Source organism: Schistocerca cancellata, chromosome 11 (assembly GCF_023864275.1).
Source record: "Schistocerca cancellata isolate TAMUIC-IGC-003103 chromosome 11, iqSchCanc2.1, whole genome shotgun sequence".
Lineage (NCBI taxonomy): Eukaryota > Metazoa > Arthropoda > Insecta > Orthoptera > Acrididae > Schistocerca > Schistocerca cancellata.
In genome coordinates, this window is record NC_064636.1 from 60,070,466 (window position 1) to 60,095,962 (window position 25,497).

The following is a 25,497-nucleotide window of genomic DNA, read 5'->3' on the forward strand; positions in this document are numbered from 1 at the left end:
TCGCTGCTGACCTCAACATCCACAGCTGTGATGCTGCCACCCTTCGGCGGTGGCATCAGTTCCTTGCCACCCTCCATGGTGACCTTGTTCCTCTCCCACAGCACACCCATCCTGAAAATAACTCCACCCCGCATGTTATCCTCACTTCCCCCAATCTCCTTGGTCCCATCGCCATTGACGTCCTCGATCCCATTGGGAGTGACCATCTCGCTATCTCGCTGTACTTCTCACCTACTCCTCTACCCGTCCCACTCCTGCAGCCACCCGCCCAGCTGCTCCTCCAAAGTCTGTCCATGGCTACCGTTGTGCCTATTGGGATGACTACAGGGAATCCATTGCTTACAGGTCGACACCCATCCCCTCACGTTTCACCACCCTGCTGACATCACCCATATCTCCTCCTTCCTTCAGAAGACCATCACTGACGCTGTGGAGGCTCATGTGCCTACCAAACTCATCCACCCTCACCGCCCTACACTTCCTCCACAGGCCTTCCTTCTTCTGCGTGAATCCCGCAGGCTCTACCGCTCCTTCCTCCACACTCGTGACCGGGATACTCTCACCCACCACCGGCAATAACAGCGACACATCCGGAACCTCCTTCCACCGAAGAAACGCTGGGACTGGCGCCAGACATGCACATGCCTCAATCCACCCTCCCTGTCAACTCCTCCAATTACTGGTCAGCCTTACTGCCTTACTGGTAGCCATCCCACCCCACATTACCCCATCCACCATGACGATCGACCCTTTCCTGATAACCTCAGTAAGGCTAACCATTTTGCTTCCCACCTATCAAAGGTCTTCTCCATTCCTGACGATCCACATTTTGATTACTCCCTCTTCTCCACCATCCTTGACCACACTGACACCTCTGTCCCCCGCTTGCTGCTAGCTTCCTGTACTTGGATCAGTTACCCCCTCAGACATCAACACTCTCATCACCACACAATACATCACACTCATCCTCTGCTCCAAACACAACACCGCCCGTGGTCATGATGGAGTCACCTACCACTACCTCAAGGAATCCCCCCCATCCTTCCTGTCTGTCCTTGCTACCCTATACAATGTCCTCCTCTCCACTGGATTTTATCCTGATCTGTGGAAGACCTCCAATGTCCTGCTGTTCCCTAAACCAAACGAACCCCCTCTGATACCTTTTCCTATCATCCAATCTGCCTCACCTCTGTGTTCAGTAAGGTCTTCAAGTCCATCCTCTCTCACCGATTTCACCGCCACCTTAACCAGCACCACCTCCTTCCCCTTACCCCATGTGGCTTCTGGCCTTCCTTCTCTGCCGACGACCAGCTCCTTCACCGTACCAATCTTCTTTCCCTCCAACTTAACTCCTGTTGCTCCACTATCTTTGTGTCCCTTGATCAGAATGCCTATGACCGTGTCTGGCATTCCGGGCTCCTCTTCAAAATCCAGACCTATGCTCTCCCCATCAACTTGGTCCGTCTCAAAGCTTCCTTCCTCTCCCATCGCCCCTCCTATGTAACTATCCACAATTCCAACTCCCGTACTTTCTATCCCTCTGCCCGCGTGCCCCAAGGTTCCATCCTTTCCCCTCTCCTCTATCTCCTATACACTGCTGATATGCCCAAACCTCCCCCACCAGTTCATCTTATCCAGTTTTCTGATGACACTGCCTTCCTAGTCCTTTATCCTACACTTCAACGGTTCCAACGTACCCTCCAAACCCACCTTGACCAATTCACCACTTGTTGCAACCAGTGGTTCCTCCATATCAATCTCTCCAAGACCCAGGCGATCATCATAGGCCGCACCACCCACTCCTTCCGCCTCCATGATTTGTACCTCACCATTTATGGCCATCTTATCCACCTCACTCCTACCCTCAAATACCTTGGCCTCACACTCGACCGCCACCTCACCTGGACTCCCCATCTCCTTACTATCCAACACAAAGCTCACAACTGCCTCTGCCTCCTGAAACTCCTGTCCGGCTGGACGTTGGGTCTGCATCCTTCCACAATCCTTCACACCTACAAATCCTTGATCCGCCCCATCCTCTGTTATGCCAGCGTAGCTTGGATTTCCACCCCTACCCGGTTCTATAAAGCCCTCCAAATCCTTGAATGACATGCACTCCGCCTCGCCTTCCGCATCGGCCTTCCACACCCCACGCGCATTCACTATGACCTCCTCCCCTTCCCCCACCTTCTGCTTTTCCTGGAACACATCCGCGCACTATATATTGTCCGCCACCTTGATCCCCCTCATCCCCTGGTGTCTCCCTTCCTCTCCACCCCCAACTTTCACCTCTTCTTGCAGTGGTGTACTGCAGGTCTCTAGAAGAGCGTAGCGTTCCAAAGCATTGGAAAAGGGCACAGGTCATCCCCATTTTTAAGAAGGAACGACGAACAGATGTGCAGAACTATAGACCTATATCTCTTAACGTCGATCAGTTGTAGGCTTTTGGAACACATATTATGTTCGAGTATAATGACTTTTCTGGAGACTAGAAATCTACTCTGTAGGAATCAGCACAGGTTTCGAAAAAGACGGTTGTGTGAAACCCAGCTCGCGCTATTCATTCACGAGACTCACCAGATGGCCATAGACATGGGTTCACAGGTAGATGCCGTGTTTCTTGACTTCCGCAAGGCATTCGATACAGTTCCTCAGAGTCGTTTAATGAACAAAGTAAGAGCATTAGGATTATCAGACCAATTGCGAGATTGGATTCAAGAGTTCCTAGATAATAGAACGCAGCATGTCATTCTCAATGCAGAGAAGTCTTTCGGAGAAAGAGTGATTTCAGGTGTGCCACAGTGGAGTGTCGTAGGACCATTGCTATTCGCATAGCATTCGCTAAGTATAATGACTTTTCTGGAGACTAGAAATCTACTCTGTAGGAATCAGCACGGGTTTCGAAAAAGACGGTTGTGTGAAACCCAGCTCCCGCTATTCATTCACGAGACTCACCAGATGGCCATAGACACGGGTTCACAGGTAGATGCCGTGTTTCTTGACTTCCGCAAGGCATTCGATACAGTTCCTCAGAGTCGTTTAATGAACAAAGTAAGAGCATTAGGATTATCAGACCAATTGTGAGATTGGATTCAAGAGTTCCTAGATAATAGAACGCAGCATGTCATTCTCAATGCAAAGAAGTCTTCCGGAGAAAGAGTGATTTCAGGTGTGCCACAGTGGAGTGTCGTAGGACCATTGCTATTCGCAATATACGTAAATGACCTTGTGGATGACATGGGAAGTTCACTGAGGCTTTTTGCAGATGATGCTGTGGTATATCGAGAGGTTGTAACAATGGAAAATTGTACTGAAATGCAGGAGGATCTGCAGCGAATTGGCGCATGGTGCAGGGAATGGCAATTGAATCTCAATGTAGACAAGTGTAATGTGCTGCGAATACATAGAAAGACAGATCCCTTATCATTTAGCTACAAAATAGCAGGTCAGCAACTGGAAACAGTTAATTCCATAAATTATCTTTGAGTGCACATTAGGAGTGACTTAAAATGGAATGATCATATAAAGTTGATCGTTGGTAAAGCAGATGCCAGACTGAGATTCATTGGAAGAATTCTAAGGGAATGCAATCCGTAAACTAAGGAAGTAGGTTACAGTACGCTTGTTCGCCCACTGCTTGAATACTGCTCAGCAGTGTGGGATCCGTACCAGATAGGGTTAATAGAAGAGATAGAGAAGATCCAACGGAGAGCAGCGTGAATGCATTATGGAGATGATAGATAAACTCCAGTGGAAGACTCTGCAGGAGAGATGCTCAGTAGCTCGGTACGGACTTTTGTTTAAGTTTCGAGAACATACCTTCACCAAAGAGTCAAACAGTATATTGCTCCCTCCAACGTATATCTTGCGAAGAGACCATGAGGATAAAATCAGAGAGATTAGAGCCCACACAGAAATATACCAACAATCCTTCTTTCCACAAACAATACGAGACTGGAATAGAAGGGAGAACCGATAGAGGTACTCAAGGTACCCTCTTGCGGAGTATGGATGAAGATGTAGAACCAGTTGCCACACCTTTACCGTTGTGTCACACCCCCTCTCCATCTCCAATGCCTCCATCTCCTTTGCCAACGCAACTTCCACCTTCTACCCCTCCCGGATGATGAGCTTTGCCCTGATATCTACTCTTCCTACCAACACTAACCCCATCTTCCGGCCCCCTCCTCAGGGTTCCCTCTCCTCCCCCTCCCTTCACCTGAGCGGCTTCCCCCTCCTTTTCCCCCTCCCTCTCTTGTGCCCCCTTTCAGTGTTTCTGCACTTCCTCCTGCCTTGTCTTCCCTCTTCATCTCCCACCCCACGTGTGTGCTGCCTCTTAGTGTACTCGCTGGCGCCCCTATTCTCTTCATCCTGCCGCTTCCCCAGCTGCCCCTTGCTCTCCCCTCCTTTTCCATTGTCTCTGACCTTTCCCTCCCCTTTTATTTCGCCTTATGTATGTATCATTTTATTCTTGTTTTAGTTGTCGTGTCACTCGGCTGAAGGGCGGCGGACTGTGCCGCTGACAGCCCTCTCCTGCCCATATGGGGAATTAAATCACAATAAAGAAAGAAAAAAAAACTGCAAGATTTACCAGAGCAACCATTCAAACAAACACTATATGACTGATTTGTTGCCCACCCATTCTACGAAATAAAGGATTTCATCAATTGTAATATTATCCAGTAATAACAAATCGATAACTCTTTTGCAACAGAAATTATACAGTAATATAAATATGACTTTGTAGGATTTCACCAATCGTAATATTGTTGTTGTTGTGGTCTTCAGTCCTGAGACTGGTTTGATGCCGCTCTTCATGATACCCTATCGTGTGCAAGTTTCTTCATCTCCCAGTACCTACTGCAACCTACATCCTTCTGAATCTTCTTAGTGTATTCATCTCTTGGTCTCCCTCTACGATGTTTACCCTCCACGCTGCCCTCCAATGCTAAATTTGTGATCCGTTGATGCCTCAGAACATGTCCTACCAACCGGTCCCTTCTTCTCGTCAAGTTGTGCCACAAACTCCTCTTCTCCCCAATTCTATTCAATACCTCCTCGTTAGTTATGTGATCTACCCATCTAATCTTCAGCATTCTTCTGTAGCACCACATTTCCAAAGCTTCTATTCTCTTCCTGTCCAAACTATTTATTGTCCATGTTTCACTTCCATACAAATACTTTCAGAAACGACTTCCTGACACTTAAATCTATACTCGATGTTAACAAATTTCTCTTCTTCAGAAACGCTTTCCTTGCCATTGCCAGTCTAAATTTTATATCTTCTCTACTTCGACCATCGTCAGTTATTTTGCTCCCCAAATAGCAAAACTCCTTTACTACTTTAAGTGTCTCATTTCCTAATCTAATTCCCTCAGCATCACCTGACTTAATTTGAATACATTGTGTTATCCTCGTTTTACTTTTGTTGATGTTCATCTTATATCCTCCTTTCAAGTCTATGTCCATTCTGTTCAACTGCTCTTCCAAGTCCTTTGCTGTCTCTGACAGAATTACAATGTCATCGGCGAACCTCATTCTTCTCCATGGATTTTAATACTTACTCCGAATTTTTCTTTTGTTCCCTTTACTGCTTGTGCAATATACAGATTGAATAACACTGGGGAGAGGCTACAACCCTGTCTCACTCCCTTCCCAACCACTGCTTCCCTTTCATGTCCCTCGACTCTTATAACTGCCATCTGGTTTCTGTACAAATTGTAAATAGCCTTTCGTTCCCTGTATATTACCCCTGCCACCTTTAGAATTTGGAAGAGAGTATTCCAGTTAACATTGTCAAAAGCTTTCTCTAAGTCTACAAATGCTAGAAATGTGTGTTTGCCCTTCCTTAATCTTTCTTCTAAGAAAAGTCGTTGGGTCAGTATTGCCTCACGTGTTCCAATATTTCTACGGAATCCAAATTGATCTTCTCTGAGGTCGGCTTCTACCAGTTTTTCCATTCGTTTGTAAAGAATTCCTGTTAGTATTATGCAGCTGCGAGTTGTTAATCTGATAGTTCGGTAATTTTCACATCTGTGAACACCTGCTTTCTTTGGGGTTGGAATTATTATATTTTTCTTGAAGTTTGAGGGTACTTCGCCTGTCTTATACATCTGCCTCACCAGATGGTAGACTTTTGTCAGGGCTGGCTCTCCTAAGGCCGTCAGTAGTTCTAATGGAATGTCGTCTACTCCCAGGCCCTTGTTTTGGCTCAGGTTTTTCAGTGCTCTGTCAAACTCTTCACGCAGTATTGTATCTCCCATTTCATCTTCATCTACATTCTCTTCCAGTTCTATAATATTGTCCTCATGTGCATCGCCCTTGTATAGACCCTCTATGTACTCCTTCCATCTTTCTGCTTTCCCCTCTTTGGTTAGAACCGGGTACCCATCTGAGCTCTTGATATTCATACAAGTGGTTCTCTTTTCTCCAAAGGTGTCTTTAATTTTCCTGTAGGCAGTATCTATCTTACCCCTAGTGAGATAAGCCTCTACATCCTTACATTTGTCCTCTAGCCATCCCTGCTTAGCCATTTTGCACTTCCTGTCGATCTCATTTTTGAGACGTTTGTATTCCTTTTTGCCTGCTTCATGTACTGCATTTTTAAATTTTCTCCTTTCATCAATTAAATTCAATATTTCTTCTGTTACCCAAGGATTTCTGCTAGCCCTCGTCTTTTTATCTACTTGATCCTCTGCTGCCTTCACTACTCCATCCCTCAGCGCTACCCATTCTTCTTCTACTGTACTTCTTTCAACCACTGTTGTCAATTGTTCCCTTATGCTCTCCCTGAAACTCTGTACAACCTCCGGTTCTTTCTACATCTACATCTACATTTATACTCCACAAGCCACCCAACGGTGTGTGGCGGAGGGCACTTTACGTGTCACTGTCATTACCTCCCTTTCCTGTTCCAGTCGCGTATGGTTCGCGGGAAGAACGACTGTCTGAAAGCCTCCGTGCGCGCTCTGATCTCTCTAATTTTACATTCGTGATCTCCTCTGGAGGTATAAGTAGTGGGAAGCAATATATTTGATACCTCATCCAGAAACGCACCCTCTTGAAACCTGGCGAGCAAGCCACCCCGCGATGCAGAGCGCCTCTCTTGCAGAGTCTGCCACTTGAGTGTGTTAAACATCTCCGTAACGCTATCACGGTTACCAAATAACCGTGTGACAAAACGCGCCGCTCTTCTTTGGATCTTCTCTATCTCCTCCATCAACCCGATCTGGAACGGATCCCACACTGATGAGCAATACTCAAGTATAGGTTGAACGAGTGTTTTGTAAGCCACCTCCTTTGTTGATGGACTACATTTTCTAAGGACTCTCCCAATGAATCTCAACCTGGTACCCGCCTTACCAACAATTAATTTTATATGATCATTCCACTTCAAATCGTTCCGCACGCATACTCCCAGATATTTTACAGACGTAACTGCTACCAGTGTTTGTTCCGCTATCATACAATCATACAATAAAGGATCCTTCTTTCTACGTATTCGCAATACATTATATTTGTCTATGTTAAGGGTCAGTTGCCACTCCCTGCACCAAGTACCTATCCGCTGCACATCTTCCTGCATTTCGCTACAATTTTCTAATGCTGCAACTTCTCTGTATACTACAGCATCATCCGCGAAAAGCCGCATGGAACTTCCGACACTATCTACTAGGTCATTTATATACATTGTGAAAAGCAATGGTCCCATAACACTCCCCTGTGGCACGCCAGAGGTTACTTTAATGTCTGTAGACGTCTCTCCGTTGATAACAACATGCTGTGCTCTCTTTTCTAGAAATTCTTCAATCCAGCCACACAGCTGGTCTGATATTCCGTAGGCTCTTACTTTGTTTATCAGGCGACAGTGCGGAACTGTATCGAACGCCTTACGGAAGTGAAGGAAAATAGCATCTACCTGGGAGCCTGTATCTAATATTTTCTGCGTCTCATGAACAAATAAAGCGAGTTGGGTCTCACACGATCGCTGTTTCCGGAATCCATGTTGATTCCTACATAGTAGATTCTGGGTTTCCAAAAACGGCATGATACTCGACCAAAAAACATGTTCTAAAATTCTACAACAGATCGACGTCAGAGATATAGGTATAGTTTTGCGCATCTGCTCGACGACCCTTCTTGAAGACTGGGACTACCTGTGCTCTTTTCCAATCATTTGGAACCTTCCGTTCCTCTAGAGACTTGCGGTACACGGCTTTTAGAAGGGGGGCAAGTTCTTTCGCGTACTCTGTGTAGAATCGAATTGGTATCCCGTCAGGTCTAGTGGACTTTCCTCGGTTGAGTGATTCCAGTTGCTTTTCTATTCCCTGGACACTTATTTCGATGTCAGCCATTTTTTCGTTTGTGCGAGGATTTAGAGAAGGAACTGCAGTGCGGTCTTCCTCTGTGAAACAGCTTTGGAAAAAGGTGTTTAGTATTTCAGCTTTACGCGTGTCATCCTCTGTTTCAATGCCATCATCATCCCGGAGTATCTGGATATGCTGTTTCGAGCCACTTACTGATTTAACGTAAGACCAGAACTTCCTAGGATTTTCTGTCAAGTCGGTACATACAATTTTACTTTCAAATTCACTGAACGCTTCACGCATAGCCCTCCTTACGCTAACTTTGACATTGTTTAGCTTCTGTTTGTCTGAGAGGTTTTGGCTGCGTTTAAACTTAGAGTGAAGTTCTCTTTGCTTTCGCAGTAGTTTCCTAACTTTGTTGTTGTACCACGGTGGGTTTTTTCCTGTCCCTCACAGTTTTACTCGGCACGTACCTGTCCAAAACGTATTTCATGATTGCCTTGAACTTTTTCCATAAACACTCAACATTGTCTGCGTTGGAACAGAAATTTTCGTTTTGATCTGTTAGGTAGTCTGAAATCAGCCTTCTATTACTCTTGCTAAACAGATAAACCTTCCTCCCTTTTTTTATATTCCTACTAACTTCCATATTCAGGGATGCTGCAACGGCCTTATGATCACTGATTCCCTGTTCTGTACATACAGAGTCGAAAAGTTCGGATCTGTTTGTTATCAGTAGGTCCAAGATGTTATCTCCACAAGTCGGTTCTCTGTTTAATTGCTCGAGGTAATTTTCGGATAGAGCACTCAGTATAATGTCACTCGATGCTCTGTCCCTACCACCCGTCCTAAACATCTGAGTGTCCCAGTCTATATCTGGTAAATTGAAATCTCCACCTAAGACTATAACATGCTGAGAAAATTTATGTGAAATGTATTCCAAATTTTCTCTCAGTTGTTCTGCCACTAATGCTGCTGAGTCGGGAGGTCGGTAAAAGGAGCCAATTATTAACCTAGCTCGGTTGTTGAGTGTAACCTCCACCCATAATAATTCACAGGAACTATCCACTTCTATTTCACTACAGGATAAACTACTACTAACAGCGACGAACACTTCACCACTGGTTGCATGCAATCTATCCTTTCTAAACACCATCTGTACCTTTGGAAAAATTTCGGCAGAATTTATCTCTGGCTTCAACCAGCTTTCTGTACCTATAACGATTTCGGCTTCGGTGCTTTCTATCAGCGCTTGAAGTTCCGGTACTTTACCAATGCAGCTTCGACAGTTTACAATTACAATACCGATTGCTGCTTGGTCCCCGCATGTCCTGACTTTTCCCTGCACCTGTTGAGGCTGTTGCCCTTTCTGTACTTGCCCAAGGCCATCTAACCTAAAAAACCACCCAGCCCACGCCACACAACCCCTGCTACCCGTGTAGCCACTTGTTGCGTGTAGTGGACTCCTGACCTATCCAGCGGAACCTGAAACCCTACCACCCTATGGCGCAAGTCGAGGAATCTGCAACCCACACGGTCGCAGAACCGTCTCAGCCTCTGATTCAGACCCTCCACTCGGCTCTGTACCAAATGTCCGCAGTCAGTCCTGTCGACGATGCTGCAGATGGTGAGCGCTGTTTTCATCCCGCTAGCGAGACTGGCAGTCTTCACCAAATCAGATAGCCGCCGGAAGCCAGAGAGGATTTCCTCAGATTCATAGCGACACACATCATTGGTGCCGACATGAGCAACCACCTGCAGATGGGTGCACCCTGTACCCTTCATGGCATCCGGAAGGACCCTTTCCACATCTGGAATGACTCCCCCCGGTATGCACACGGAGTGCACATTGGTTTTCTTCCCCTCTCTTACTGCCATATCCCTATGGGGCCCCATGACGCGCCTGACGTTGGAGCTCCCAACTACCAGTAAGCCCACCCTCTGCGACCGCCCGGATCTTGCAGACTGTGGGGCAACCTCTGGAATAGGACAAGCAGCCATGTCAGGCCTAAGATCAGTATCAGCCTGAGATAGAGCCTGAAACCGGTTCGTCAGACAAACTGGAGAGACCTTCCGTTCAGCCCTCCGGAATGTCTTTCGCCCCCTGCCACACCTTGAGACGACCTCCCACTCTACCACAGGTGAGCGATCAGCCTCAATGCGGGCAGTATCCCGGGCAACCACAGTCGTAGTCCGATCGGGGGATGCATGGGACGAGCTGGCCGTCCCCGACAAACCCCCATCCAGAACCCCACAGTGATGCCCATTGGCAACAGCCTCAAGCTGTGTGACCGAAGCCAACACTGCCTGAAGCTGGGAGCGAAGGGATGCCAACTCAGCCTGCATCCGAACACAGCAGTTGCAGTCCCTATCCATGCTAAAAACTGTTGTGCAAAGAACGTCTGAACTAATCTACAGAGAGCGCAAACAAATCGACACAAAATTTAAACGGTTATTAAAATACAAGATTGCCTAGTAAATGCAGTAATGCTGCTACTTGCGCACTGCTGACACACTACTCGGCGGTGGAAGGAGACTACGCGATTTTACACTATTCAGGTACTAAAGCGCGATGCTACAACTCTCAAATACTATAATACACCCAAAATTTATGAACTAATCAATGCAAGTACAAAAAACACACAAAGAAATTAAGAATTAAACTATGTAACAAATGTGAGTGATCTAGGAGTATATTCTTTCTGTTTATCCAGGTCCCATCTCCTTAAATTCCCACCTTTTTGCAGTTTCTTCAATTTTAATCTGCAGTTCATAACCTATAGATTGTGGTCAGAGTCCACATCTGCCCCTGGAAATGTCTTACAATTTAAAACCTGGTTCCTAAATCTCAGTCTTACCATTACATAATCTATCTGATACCTTTTAGTATCTCTGGGATTCTTCCATGTATACAACCTTCTTTAACGATTCTTGAAGCAAGTGTTAGTTATGATTAAGTTGTGCTCTGTGCAAAATTCTACCAGACGTTTTCCTCTTTCATTTCTTAGCCCCAATCCATATTCACCTACTATGTTTCCTTCTCTCCCTTTTCCTACACTCGAATTCCAGTCACCCAAGATTATTAAATTTTCGTCTCCCTTCACTATCTGAATAATCTCTTTTATCTCATCATACATTTCATCAATTTCTTCATCATCTGCAGAGATAGTTGGCATATAAACTTGTACTACTGTAGTAGGCATGGGCTTCGTGTCTATCTTGGCCACAATAATGCATTCACCATGCTGTTTGTAGTAGCTTACCCGCACGCCTATTTTTTTTATTCATTATTAAACCTACTCCTGCATTACCTCTATTTGATTTTGTATTTATAACCCTGTATTCACCTGACCAAAAGTCTTGTTCCTCCTGCCACCGAACTTCACTAATTCCCTCTATATCTAACATTAACCTATCCATTTCACTTTTTAAATTTTCTAACCTACCTGCCCGATTAAGGGATCTGACATTCCACGCTCTGATTCGTAGAACGCCAGTTTTCTTTCTCCTGATAATGACGTCCTCTTGAGTAGTCTCCGCCCGGAGATCTGAATGTGGGACTCTTTTACCTCCGGAATATTTTACCCAAGAGGATGCCTTCATCATTTAACCATACAGTAAAGCTGCATGCCCTCCGGAAAAATTACGGCTGTAGTTTCCCCTTGCTTTCAGCCGCTCACAGTACCAGCACAGCAAGGCTGTTTTGGTTATTGTTACAAGGCTAGATCAGTCAATCATGCAGACTGTTGCCCCTGCAACTACTGAAAAGGCTGCTGCCCCTCTTCAGGAACCACATGTTTGTCTGGCCTCTCAACAGATAGCCCTCTGTTGAGGCACGCAAGCCTCCCCACCAATGGCAAGGTCCACGGTTCATGGGGGGGGGGGGATCTTAATATTACACGGTCATAACGAACCTATTGTTCTTTTGCAACATGAATTATATTTTATTATATGTATGACCTTGTCAGTTGTAATATTATACTGTAATAACAAATATATTGCTCTTTTGCAACAGGAGTTATATTGTGTTATAAGTATGACTTGGTAGGATTTCATCAATTGTAATATTATTTGGTAATAACAAACCTATTGCTCCATGCAACATGAATTATTTTGTGTTACATCTATGACTTTGTCTATTGCCTTAATGGCCTAAAAGCAATAAAATTTTTCTATTCTATTGTATTCCTTCACTACTCTGTTCTTACTGCAACTGACTATTAACAGTGCACCATTTTCTGACCCAGTGCCGATGTTCTAACCATTTGGGTTTTACTGTCTGTTTGCCACTGAACTATCAAATATTTTAGCAGATAACAGCACAAGCTGTAGATGTTATTTTACTTTTTTTCCGCCGTAGTTATATGACCGGTAAACTATTTTTCAGCATCTGGTTCTGAATAACCACTTCAAGATACGAAACGCAGATTACAAGCAACACGTGCTTAACTCCCGAATCATTACCAGCTTAATCACATTTACCACATTTCATATTCCTCCTATAAGTTCAGTTAACCCACTGGTTAACCAAACTTTTCCAAAAATTTATATTTAGATCATCAGTATTATGAAAGAATTAACCTTCGTATCAAAAAATATATATAGAATCAACCATCATATACGTGAAGCGAGTAGGAGATATAAGCACTATAAATATTTCAGATCTACGTTCGTTTATAGCCATTCCATAAACGACCAAAATAGGTGTAGTTGTGATATGAGTCTTACTGCATTTACAGCAACAAAGATCTTAAAAATAGTAAACAAATTACGAACTGCATTTGGTCAACTTGACCGGCGTGACAAAACTTTAGTTCCTCGGTGTGGCCAACAGATGGCAGCGTAGCAGCGCCGTCTGAATTGTGCCAGCAGTACGAGAAAGCTTTGTTAAACGTTAACAGCACTAACTCTGGCATAATCATTTGCATACAGAAATCGTGATGCTCTTCTCTCTTTGCTCTATCCGTTCATTCATGTGATTGAACACCGACAATTACATCAAAATAGATTTACAAACCAGCATTTGTAGACTAAAGGTAAGGTGACAATATTTCTGACAGCCGAAACTGACACCAATTTTAATACTTGCTTACATATTAAATATACATACGAGGTTTCACAGTCTTGGCAGGTATACGGAATCGTACACGTTTAGTGAACTTTCGCGCGCCGGAGATCAACGCCTCGTGCTTCTGTGTGTGCCGTCGTTTTGTGTTTAAGTCGTTCTGTGTTATTCGTTTTGTGCACCTACGTTCACGTGTGACAATTTTCGTCTCTGTATGTGTCCAAGTGTCTGAACAATTTTATCTTGGACTCTACGCCAGTGAACGGCACCGTGTATTTTAAAACGTGATTTTCTCCGTTTTTACGTCCACCATCTTTTTTCTCTCTAATTGTTTTCATTTGTATGTTTGTGTTTTTCTGAGTATGCTGCTGCAGGCCTGCCTGACGCCAGTAAACAGGTTTCAAAATAACAACAAAGAAAAAACAAACTTTCACAGTATTACATCGTACTCAATGACTTATGATGCAGTATATTCATAATATTACGTGGTACAAAATGACTTATGATACATGATACATACAAAAAAATAATAATAATTTTGTGACATATAATTAGCGTGTATTATACATCAGTGGTTCCTAATTATAGTTAATTTTTGTAACACTGATTTCTGTTGCTAGTCTTTTTTATGTTGTGTGAGGTTTATCATTCACAGGATGAACTTTTGATCACTGTTTGTTAATGTAGCCAGCTACACTATAAAATTCTCCTTGCATCTGTAACTTTTTAGAGTTGTGGAGAACGTTTTCTCCGTTTTGAGGTCTTGTTATTCCCTTGGCATTGCTTGTATTAACTTGTTACCAGAGTATTTGGGTCGTTTTTCAAAAATCTTAAGCCTATGTGGAATACACCACAGTTGTTTTCTGTTCCTTGTGTTGTGTGTATGAACAGTCTCATTAGTCTCCAGTTTTGTGAGAGCGTGTAAGGCACTCACAATGGTCTTGCATATATACAGTGATGGAAACGTTGGAATGTTTAGTTCTTTGAAACAACTTTTACACAATTATTTTTGCTTCTTTTTGAATATAATTCGAATGGCTTGCTTCTGTAATGTGAATATTCTCTTCGTCCCGGTGATAGTTGAGTTCCTCCATACTGTGACTCCATATCACACAAATGGTTCAAAAAGTCCATGATAGGCAGTGCACAAGAGGTCTTGGTGAGTATAATGAATCAGTTGTTTCATTATAACTATCACTGATCTTAGCTTACTGGAAACAGTATTTATCTGCTGTTTCCAATTTAGCGCACTGCCTATTGTAATGCCCAAAAACTTAACTGAAGCTACTTCTTCCAGTCCTTTTTCATCTAAGAAAACATCCATATGTTCTTTTTGTTTATTTTTGAAGATCATGTACATAGTTTTTTTTTAATATTAGTAATTAACTCGTTTTCAGAGAGCCATTGTGACATGCTGCTGAATGATATGAATATATTTTGCTCAATTGCCTCCAAATTATTGGTAACATTGAGCACAGTCATATCATCTGCATAAAGTATTTTGATTTCAGTTTCATATGTTTGTATATTATTCACAAATAAATTGAAGAGAGCAGGTCCCATTACAGAACCTTGAGTTACAACATACATAATGCTTCTAACATCTGATCTTTATAAGTTATTAATGGTTACATATTGCCTCCTGTTTCTTAGATATGATGTTATCCAGTGTGCTGCATGTCTACGAATACCAGCATTCTCTACTTTCTTTACTAGAACTGTATGTTGAACTGTGTCAAATGCCTTGGATAAATGAAGAAAAACTCCAGACACTACCATCTTGTTGTCCAAGGCCTGTACAATTGATTCTGTTAATGATTCAGTTGCTGTTTCCATTGATTTCCCTTTCTGTTTTCCATGCTGTGCTGGAGTTATTACATTATGGAGATCGAAATAAGCAGTTTGTCTGTTTAGCATGAGAATTTCTAATATTTTGGAGAAGCCTGTAGTTGTTAGGGTCATCTTGCTTTCCCTTTTTGTATACAGGTACAAGTTTAACTAATTTGAGTTTATCTGTAAATAGTACTTCTTGGAAAGAGTGGTTGGTAATATCCCGTAGTGGCATAATTACTTCTGCTGCCTCCTACTTGATTAGGTAGTTTGACATTTCGTCATGTCCAACAGACTTTTTTGCTTTTAGCTTTTTCATAACATTTGTCAGTTCCTTTTCAGACACTGATTTCTGGAACATTGAGTGCCATGGCTTATCTGTCATGACAGTTTGGTGAGTTCTTTGGCTATTATATCCATGCTTTAGTTTTTCTATTGCATCTGCATAGTAATTATTGAGGATGTTGGCACTTGTTGTTTTATCTGTGATTATTTTGTTATTTACTGTCATAGTTTCCATTTAGGCCTATTTTGTTCTCTGTGAGTATTTTTTCTTGCCCGTCTGAGTTAATGATATTCCAAGCTGCTCTCATTTTATTTGTTGATTTGGAAATAGTCTCATTAATTGATTTTGCTTTTTCTTGTATTGTCAACTGCCTGTATTTCTTCTCGTGTTGCCTGTAGGTTTCAATATTTTCTCCTTGTTTCATTTCTCTTAAGGTAGCTCTCTGTTCAATTATTTCCTCCGTGATCCACTGCTTATTTTTGAAATTTTTTTTTTCCTCTTGGTTTTTGTAAATGCTAATTTGAAGTAATGTGTTATGGTGTCTTTGAAAGCATTGTATTTTTCATCTGTTCCCTGGGCTCGAAACGTGTCCATCCACTGTTCTTTTCTTAACATCACTTTGAAGATGTTGATATTTTGTTGGCTGATAAGCCTAACATCTCTTTCTACACTTTTATCTTCCTTTTGTGAGTTCAGATTTCCATATACTTCACAAAGCTGACCAAAATGATCAGAAATTCCTGTTTGCAGAACTTTTGTTGTATATGCATTGCTATCTATATTCGTGATAATATTGTCAATAATTTACTCAGTTTCCAAAGTCACTCTTGTTAGTTCCACAACACTTGCCTTCATGTTGTATTTTAGTAGCAGCTCCTCAAAGTTTTGCTTTCTCTATGTCACTCTTCCCATATCAATGTTAAATCACCCCATATTACACAACCTTCCATTTTTTTTTTTTTTTTTTTTATAGTAGAGTTGACATTTTTTTGGGGATCAGTACACACAAAATGCTCTTGACTCATTGTAACCCATACCTGCAATTTCAAAACCTTTTTCTTTGCATTTTTGGTAAAGTTTTGTTTGTCTCATTCATACTACTATCATAATTATTTGCTGTTTGGACCAATATTGCTAACCCTCCACCTCTATATTCTGATCTGCAGAAATAGTTTGCAAGACTTCAAATTTCATTTTCTTTGAAGCCATGTTCACTTATACACAATATGTCTGGGCATATTTCATTTGCCAGTAGTTCTACTTCTAGTATTTTAAAACTCATGTATTGCAGATTTTGATGCAGAATTCTGAGCTTGATTTCTTTTTGCTAACTAATAAAATTTTCAGTCTCTATTTATCATGTACTTGTTCTTGCCATTAATATTTAACTTCCAGTTTTTTGTTTCCCTTGGCTGTACTATAAAAAATCATCTCCCAACTGTTGAGACGTCATCTTTCTTCTTACTTAAGTTCTCGTGGGCACTGATTCACTAGGCTTTCCTTTTTTCCTTTGTGCAGCAGTTTCCTGCTGTTCTTCATCTCATAAAATAAGCCAGAAAGAAGACACTTAAAGCAATGTGCTTGGGTATTATATCTACATCTACATTTATACTCCGCAAGCCACCCAACGTTGTGTGGCGGAGGGCACTTTACGTGCCACTGTCATTACCTCCCTTTTCTGTTCCAGTCGCGTATGGTTCGGGGGAACAACGACTGTCTGAAAGCCTCCCTGCACGCTCGAATCTCTCTAATTTTACATTCGTGATCTCCTCTGGAGGTATAAGTAGGGGGAAGCAATATATTCAATACCTCATCCAGAAACGCACCCTCTCGAAACCTGGCGAGCAAGCTACACCGCGATGCAGAGCGCCTCTCTTGCAGAGTCTGCCACTTGAGTTTGTTAAACATCTCCGTAACGCTATCACAGTTACCAAATAACCCTTTGACGAAACGCGCCGCTCTTCTTTGGATCTTCTCTATCTCCTCCGTCAACTCGATCTGGTACGGATCCCACATTGTAGAGCAATACTCAAGTATAGGTTGAACGAGTGTTTTGTAAGCCACCTCCTTTGTTGATGGACTACATTTTCTAAGGACTCTCCCAATGAATCTCAACCTGATACCCACCTTACCAACAATTAATTTTATGTGATCATTCCACTTCAAATCGTTCCACACGCATACTCCCAGATATTTTACAGAAGTAACTGCTCCCAGTGTTTGTTCTGCTATCATGTAATCATACAATAAAGGATCCTTCTTTCTATGTATTCGCAATACATTACATTTGTCTATGTTAAGGGTCAGTTGCCATTCCCTGCACCAAGTGCCTATCCGCTGCAGATCTTCCTGCATTTCGCTACAATTTTCTAATGCTGCAACTTCTCTGTATACTACAACATCATCCGCGAAAAGCCGCATGGAACTTCCGACACTATCTACTAGGTCATATATATATATTGTGAAAAGCAATGGTCCCATAACACTCCCCTGTGGCACACCAGAGGTTACTTTAATGTCTGTAGACATCTCTCCATTGATAACATGCTGTGTTCTGTTTGCTAAAAACTCTTGAATCCAGCCACACAGCTGGTCTGATATTCCGTAGGCTCTTACTTGGCTTATCAGATGACAGTGCGGGATATTTTACTGAATAAAAATGTTGTACATAGGGCTGTAAGTTCTGAGATTTTACAAACCCGACAAATGAAAACAGTCTGCCCTGGCATGAAGTGAAGCAAGAGATCCAAGTAAACGTTAGCGACCGATATTTACTTTGAAAGTGACTGACTTATCGAACGCATATTTCAAAATAAACAGAAGTAATCCTTACTGTTCAACAGTTAACTTGTATTTTGTATGCATCATATTCTTTATTTATCTGTGGATCATTTATTTCAATGATATTGGACACTTTCATTTTTACATAAATCTTGCATATACATAGTTAGTTACAAAAAGGTAGTACATATACATATATTTTATAAAATATTCACAGAAAATATCATTAAAGTACATTATAAAAAAATTATACATACACATTATTTAATTTTTTATTTCAAGATAGTCTTTAACACTGTATGGGCAAATATTGATCTGATGTCTTTATACATTGTGGTAAACTGTTGTAGAGTATGCACCCAGCATTTGCAGGTTGTTGTCTGTTAATTTTAGCCTGCTTTCTTTTATATAATAGTCATTTTATATCCTTGTATAATGTTTGTCATATTCTGCATTTAGCAATTATATAATAGAGGGAAACATTCCACGTGGGAAAAATATATATAAAAAACAAAGATGCTGTGACTTACCAAATGAGAAAGCGCTGGTAGATAGACACAATAGTGGTATGTTGATAGAGACACTAACAAACACGAACACACACACAAAATTCAAGCTTTCGCAACCCACGGTTGCTACATCAGAAAAGAGGGAAGGAAACGGAAAGACGAAAGGATGTGGATTTTAAGGGAGAGGGTAAGGAGTCATTTCAATCCCAGGAGCAGAAAGCCTTACCTTAGGGGGAAAAAGGGACAGGTATACACTTGCGCGCGCGCGCATACACACACATATCCATCCGCACATATATATGTGTGAAAGCTTGAATTTTTATATATATATATATATATATATATATATATATATATATGATGTCCCCCTTATGCTATAATGAAGAAGCTTTTCTAATAGGATGTCATGGCATACACAATCAAATGCTTTAGATAGGTCCAGGAACATACCACAGACTTTCTTCTGTTCATCAAGTGCCTTAGTTACCAGTGCTACAAATTCAGCTATTGCTGTTTTGGTAGATTTGCCCTTTCTGAATCATGTTGTTCATCATTCAGAATATTGAAAGTTTGTATAAAATTTTATAATCTGTCTTTCATTACAGTTTCCATTATTTTAGAGAGTACAGATGTAACAGTTATCGGTCTATAGTTTCCTGGGTCATTTTTGCAGCTTCGTTGATGTATAGGGATTACTTTACTCTTTTTCAGGCACATTGGAAATATTCCTTTTTATATCCATAAGTTTATCAGACTGGCCAATGGGTTTACTACCCATTGTAAACAGCATTTAATTAGTTTAGTGGATATACCATCAAGTCCCTCAGTGTTTTCCTGTTTTTAGACTATGTATTATTTTTACTATTTCTGATTCATTAGTTGGGGTCAGAAATAAGCATTTTGTTGCAAATGGAATTTTTATTGTGTTTATTTTGGTAATATTATTTTGAGTTATTAATTTGTCCACAACTTCAATATAGTGTTTCTTTAAAATATTGCTGATGTTTTGTGCATCCCTCAGTTCCCTCCCATTTACCTCAAGTGTTATGTTATCAGTGTTTCCCACACCTACACATTTCCTCTTTTCTTTTATGAGAGACCATATGTTCTTAGTGATATTTGTTGATGTTGCTATCTTGTCCCCCCCCCCCCTGCGGGTCCGGGGTAAGAATAGGCCCGAGGTATTCCTGCCTGTCGTAAGAGGCGACGAAAAGGAGTTTCAACAATTTTGGCCTTCCATGTGATGGTCCCCCTTGGGGTTTGACCTCCATTTTTCAAAATTCTACAGAAGTACGAGCCTTTTGGGGAAGAACACCTTACGTGGTGTCTCACTGGTCCTCAGTGCACTAAGACCTTGGCACTCAGCATTGTAACGGCGTTGTAACCACACCCGCTATTCCTCAAATTGGGCCTAAACGCCTGATGGGTTGCACAAGTTATGCCCATAGTGCGTCCCCATCTGCACCTACGATCATGATGGACTTTCCATGGCACCCGAAATCCAGCACGGTAGCCAGCCCGTTGTGGTGGGGTCGTCATGTACCCTCTAGGTTGTAGCCCCCTGACAACACAGGGATCGTACTGCCGATACCTGAGCTGCACCCTCCCCACGTCAGCCAAGGAGTAGATGCCCTTGTCCTTGGGGCATCAGGACTCCCGGCAATGGTCATCCTGCCAGGTGGCCCTTGCTGAGGCTGGGTGGCGCCCGTGGGGAGAGCCCCTGGTCGTAGTGGGTGGTATCGGGTCGGACGTTTCGCAGATGAAACGTCAACATGTATCGGGTCGCTCTGTGGCAGAGTCTTTTAAAAAGAAAGGTACTGTCTCTGGTTCTGGTTCTCCTGCCCCTTTGCCCTTGGCCACTCCCTGGGAGGAAGGACAGGCCTGCGGCTTGGGGCGAAGTACTTCCCTCTCTATTTAGTCTGTTCTCGGACCGATGGGGGGACGTTCGTCACCTCGAAGCCCATGTTCTTTGTCCAGCACATCGAGGACATCTTTGGGGAAATTGAGGCTCTCAGTAAAATGCGTTCTGGGTCCGTTCTTATAAGGACCACCTCCGCCCCTCAGTCGGCGGCGCTCCAGGCATGCGACCGACTAGGGGACATCCCATTGTCCATTGTCCCGCATCTGGCACTGAATAGGACGCAGGGGGTTATTTTTCATCGGGACCTCCTGCTGCAATCTGATGAGGAGCTCAGGGCCAACCTGGAGCGCTGAGGCGTGCATTTCGTCCGGCGAGTCCAGCGCGGCCCCAAAGACCGTCGCATTGACACCGGGGCCTTCATCCTTGCCTTCGAGGGGGACGTTCTCCCGTAGAAGGTAAAGGTGATGTGCTACCGGTGCGACGTGCGACCTTACGTCCCGCCTCCTATGCGCTGCTTTCGGTGTTTGCGCTTTGGGCACATGTCGTCATGGTGTGAGGCTGAGCCCCTTTGTGGTGATTGTGGACGTCCTCTTCGTGAGGAACATACATGCACCCCACCACCTTGGTGCGTCAATTGTCCTGGCATCCACTCGCCTAGATCTTTAGACTGCCCCGCGTATCAGATGGAGAAGAAGATTCAAGAATTAAAAACTTTGGATCGCCTCTCTTACTCTGAGACTAGGAAAAAGTATGACCGCCTCCATCCCATGACGTTGACAACTTCGTTTGCCTCAGTCGTGTCCACTCCTTCCACAGTATCCTCACCCCTACCCTGTCCCCCCCCTCCACCTCCTCACCCCATCCGGGGTCTATGCCTCTGCCTCCCAAATCCCTCCCTCGTGGCCCCTGCCCCCTCTGCCCCAGGGGCCACCCTTCCTCCTCCTCCCCCTCCGCCGCCTGAGAAGCGATCCTCTTCTCAGGCGTCCATCGGGGAAACGTTCCGGACCCCGCACGTGAGGACCTTCTTTGGGTCCAGCCCACCATCCCCGTGCCTCATCGGACTTCCCAGAAGGCCTCCAAGAAGAAGTTTTTATCCCCCTCTACACCCCGGCGCATTTCATCTGACGCTCCATCCGTGAGTCGCTGCTCCCTGCCGTTCTCAGTTTCGCCGGGACGCTCTGCTGCCAGGCGCTCAGCTGGCTTCTCGTTGGCGAATGATGCTGCCCCTCCTACGCAACCCGGGAAAGCGGCCGCAGCTGGCGACGACTCGATGGAACAGGATCCGCCTCCCGCCAGTTGTAGTGTTGTTCCCTCGAAACCTGGCCCTCCGCGGCCGTCGAGGTGACCAGCTCTTCACCCGTTTCGTTCTCCCTTTTTTCTGACTAGCGATGGCTTTGTTACATTGGAACATAAGAGGTATTCGATCTAATCGGGAGGAATTACAACTGCTCCTCCGCCTGCACTGTCCGCTCGTCCTTGGTCTCCAGGAAACCAGGTTGCGCCCAACTGACCGTATTGCTTTTACCCACTATACCTCGGAGCGGTCTGACCCCACCCCTGTGGACGGTATTCCAGCTCATGGTGGGGTCATGTTGCTCGTTCGGGACGATGTCTATTACCATCCCATCCCATTGACCACCCCACTCCAAGCAATAGCTGTCCGTATTACTCTTTCTGCCTTTACTTTTTCCGTTTGTACCGTCTACACTCCATTGTCATCCGCAGTTAGTCGGGCTGACATGATGCACCTGATTGTTCAGCTTCCTCCGCCATTTTTATTGTTTGGTGACTTCAATGCCCATGATCCCCTTTGGGGCTCTCCTGCACCCTGTCAGAGAGGCTCCCTCTTGGCGGATGTCTTCAACCATCTCAATCGTGTCTGCCTCAATATTGGCGCCCCAACTTTCCTCTCGGACTCTACTCATACCTACTCCCATTTGGACCTCTCGATCTGTTCTACCACTCTTGCCCCCTTTACTATGCGGGAACTCGAACGTGCGCTTGCACTGTCCCGGTCCTCTGCTCCGGGGCCAGATGCCATTCACGTTCAGATGCTGGCCCACCTTTCCCCCGGCAGGCAAAAGCTTCCTTCTTCGTACCTACAATCGCGTCTGGACCGAAGGTCAAGTCCCCATGTGTTGGCGTGATGCCATCGTTGTTCCTATACCCAAACCCGGGAAGGATAGACACCTTCCTTCTAGTTACCGCCCCATTTCTCTTACAAGTTGTGTCTGTAAGGTGATGGAGCGCATGGTTAACGCTCGGTTAGTTTGGATTCTTGAATCTCGACGGCTACTTACCAATGTTCAATGCGGCTTTCGTCGCCGCCGCTCCACTGTTGACCACCTTGTGACCTTGTCGATATTCATCATGAACAACTTTTTGCGAAAGCGCCAAACGGTAGCCGTGTTCTTCGATTTGGAGAAGGCTTATGATACCTGTTGGAGAGGAGGTATCCTCCGCACTATGCACAGGTGGGGTCTACGCAGTCACCTGCCCCTTTTTATTGATTCCTTTTTAACAGATCGAAAGTTTAGGGTACGTGTGGGTTCCGTATTGTCAGACGTCTTCCTCCAGGAGAACGGAGTGCCTCAGGGCTCCGTCTTGAGCGTAGCCCTTTTTGCCATAGCGATCAATCCAATTATGGATTGCATTCCACCTAATGTCTCAGGCTCTCTTTTTGTCGATGACTTCGCGATCTACTGCAGTGCCCAGAGAACATGCCTCCTGGAGCACTGCCTTCAGCATTGTCTAGACAGTCTATACTCATGGAGTGTGGCAAATGGCTTCCGGTTCTCTGAAGAGAAGACTGTTTGCATCAACTTTTGGCGATATAAAGCGTTCCTTCCGCCATCCTTACATCTCGGTCCCATTGTTCTCCCATTTGTGGAAACAACTAAGTTTCTAGGGCTCACACTGGACAGGAAACTTGTTGGTCTCTGCACGTCACTTCTTTGGCTGCCCGTTGTACACGTTCCCTTAATGTCCTCAGAGTTCTTAGTGGTTCATCTTTGGGAGCGGATCGCACTGTCCTGCTTCGCTTGTATCGGTCCATAGTCTGATCAAAGCAGGATTATGGGAGCTTCGTCTACTCGTCTGCTCGGCCATCCCTCTTATGCCGTCTCAACTCCATCCACCATTGGGGGTTATGTCTTGCGACCGGAGCATTCTACACTAGTCCCGTCAAGAGTCTTTATGCTGAAGCTGCCGCATTACCATTGACCTACCGGTGCGACGTACTGCATTGTCAGTATGCCTGCCGGCTGTTGTCAATGCCCGACCACCCCTGTAATCAGTCCTCCTTCGCCGATTCTCTCGACCATCAGTATGGGTTGTATGTGTCTGCCCTGCTGCCCCCTGGAGTCCGCTTTCATCGTCTGCTTCGACAATTGGATTTTGCCCTCCCTGCCACCTTCAGAGAGGGTGAGAGCCCGACACCACCGTGGCTCCAGGCTCCGGTTCATATTTATCTCGACCTCAGCTCGCTCCCGAAGGAGGGTACTCCGGCTGCAGTGTATTGCTCACGGTTTGTCAAACTTCTTGCGCGACTTGCCAGTCACACCTTTATTTACACTGATGGCTCCAAAACTGACGATGGTGTCGGCTGTGCCTTTGTCGTCGGGGCCGGCACCTTTAAATACTGGCTCCTTGACCAGTGTTCCAGCTTTACGGCCGAGCTTTTTGCTCTCCATCAGGCCATTCAGTATGGCCGCTGCCACCGCCATTCATCGTATGTACTCTGCTCTGATTCACTCAGTGCTCTTCAGGGCCTTGGAGCTCCATATCTGGTCCATCCCTTGGTGCAACGGATCCAGCAGTCCCTCCATTCTTCTGCTGCTGATGGCTCTCCTGTCAGCTTTCTGTGGGTTCCGGGACATGTAGGAGTGCCTGGGAATGAGACTGCTGACGCTGCAGCCAAGGCTGCAGTCCTCCTGCCTCGGCCAGCCTCCCATTGCGTCCCGTCATCTGACATTAGTGGGGTTGTTTGTAGGAGGATTGTGTCTTTGTGGTGGGATACTTGGTCATCACTTCAAGGAAACAAGCTCTGGGCAGTAAAACCGTTCCCAACTGCTTGGACAATCTCCTCCCGGCCATCTCGGCGAGAAGGAGTCCTTCTCACCAGGTTGCGGTTTGGGCATTGCCGGTTTAGCCACCGCTACCTGCTGTCCGGTGACCCAGCCCTGCAGTGCCCTTGTGGTCATGCATTAACAGTGCGCCATGTTTTATTGTCGTGTCCCCGTTTTAGTCAATCTTGTGTTGTCCTGTCTCTGCTATCTACTTTACAGGATATTTTAGCTGATGACGCTCGAGCAGCTGCTCATGTTCTTGTGTTCTTCGTTTCATTACTTTGACTGGCTTGTCCAAAGACATCTAACTCCTTCACTTATTTTATCTGCATCTTTGTAAGAACTTTCTGGTGTCCCCCCCCCCCCCCCCCTTGAGTTTTACTAGATTCTATGTGCTCTAACAATTGTGACTGGGTGCTAATGACCTCAGTAGTTGAGCGCCCTTAAACCGCAAACAAAAAAAAAAGAAAAAGCTGTCTTGTTTTTATAATTTGTTGATTTAGTCTCTTTTCTCTTAGTTTTCTTCTTTTCCCTATATGTAACCCTATTTTCTTGGGTTGGCCTTAACTGACACTTTTCATACATGATTTTCACCTCTTCCCTCTCTCTTTTTACCTCTACTGTGACCTAATTTTTATTCTTCATCTTATTTATTTCTCTATGTACTAATAGGCATGCAACATATACATAATGGCCTAATGTTTTGCAGAATGATTCACCGACAGTACACGCTAAAAAAACATAACCTCAGATACGGCACTATGACAAAAGAAACATGACTGACGGACGAAA

The 25,497-nt window shown here is 44.3% G+C and overlaps 1 long non-coding RNA gene across 1 annotated transcript in view; it reads left to right on the forward strand.

Annotated features, from left to right (window-relative positions):
* The first annotated feature begins 13,169 nt into the window (after nucleotides 1-13,169).
* Nucleotides 13,170-25,497, forward strand: part of LOC126108908 (uncharacterized) — a 37,224-nt gene continuing 24,896 nt past the window's right edge. The window contains exon 1 of the long non-coding RNA XR_007523651.1: nucleotides 13,170-13,342. This is a non-coding gene — a long non-coding RNA (uncharacterized LOC126108908). The remainder of the gene's footprint in view (nucleotides 13,343-25,497) is intronic.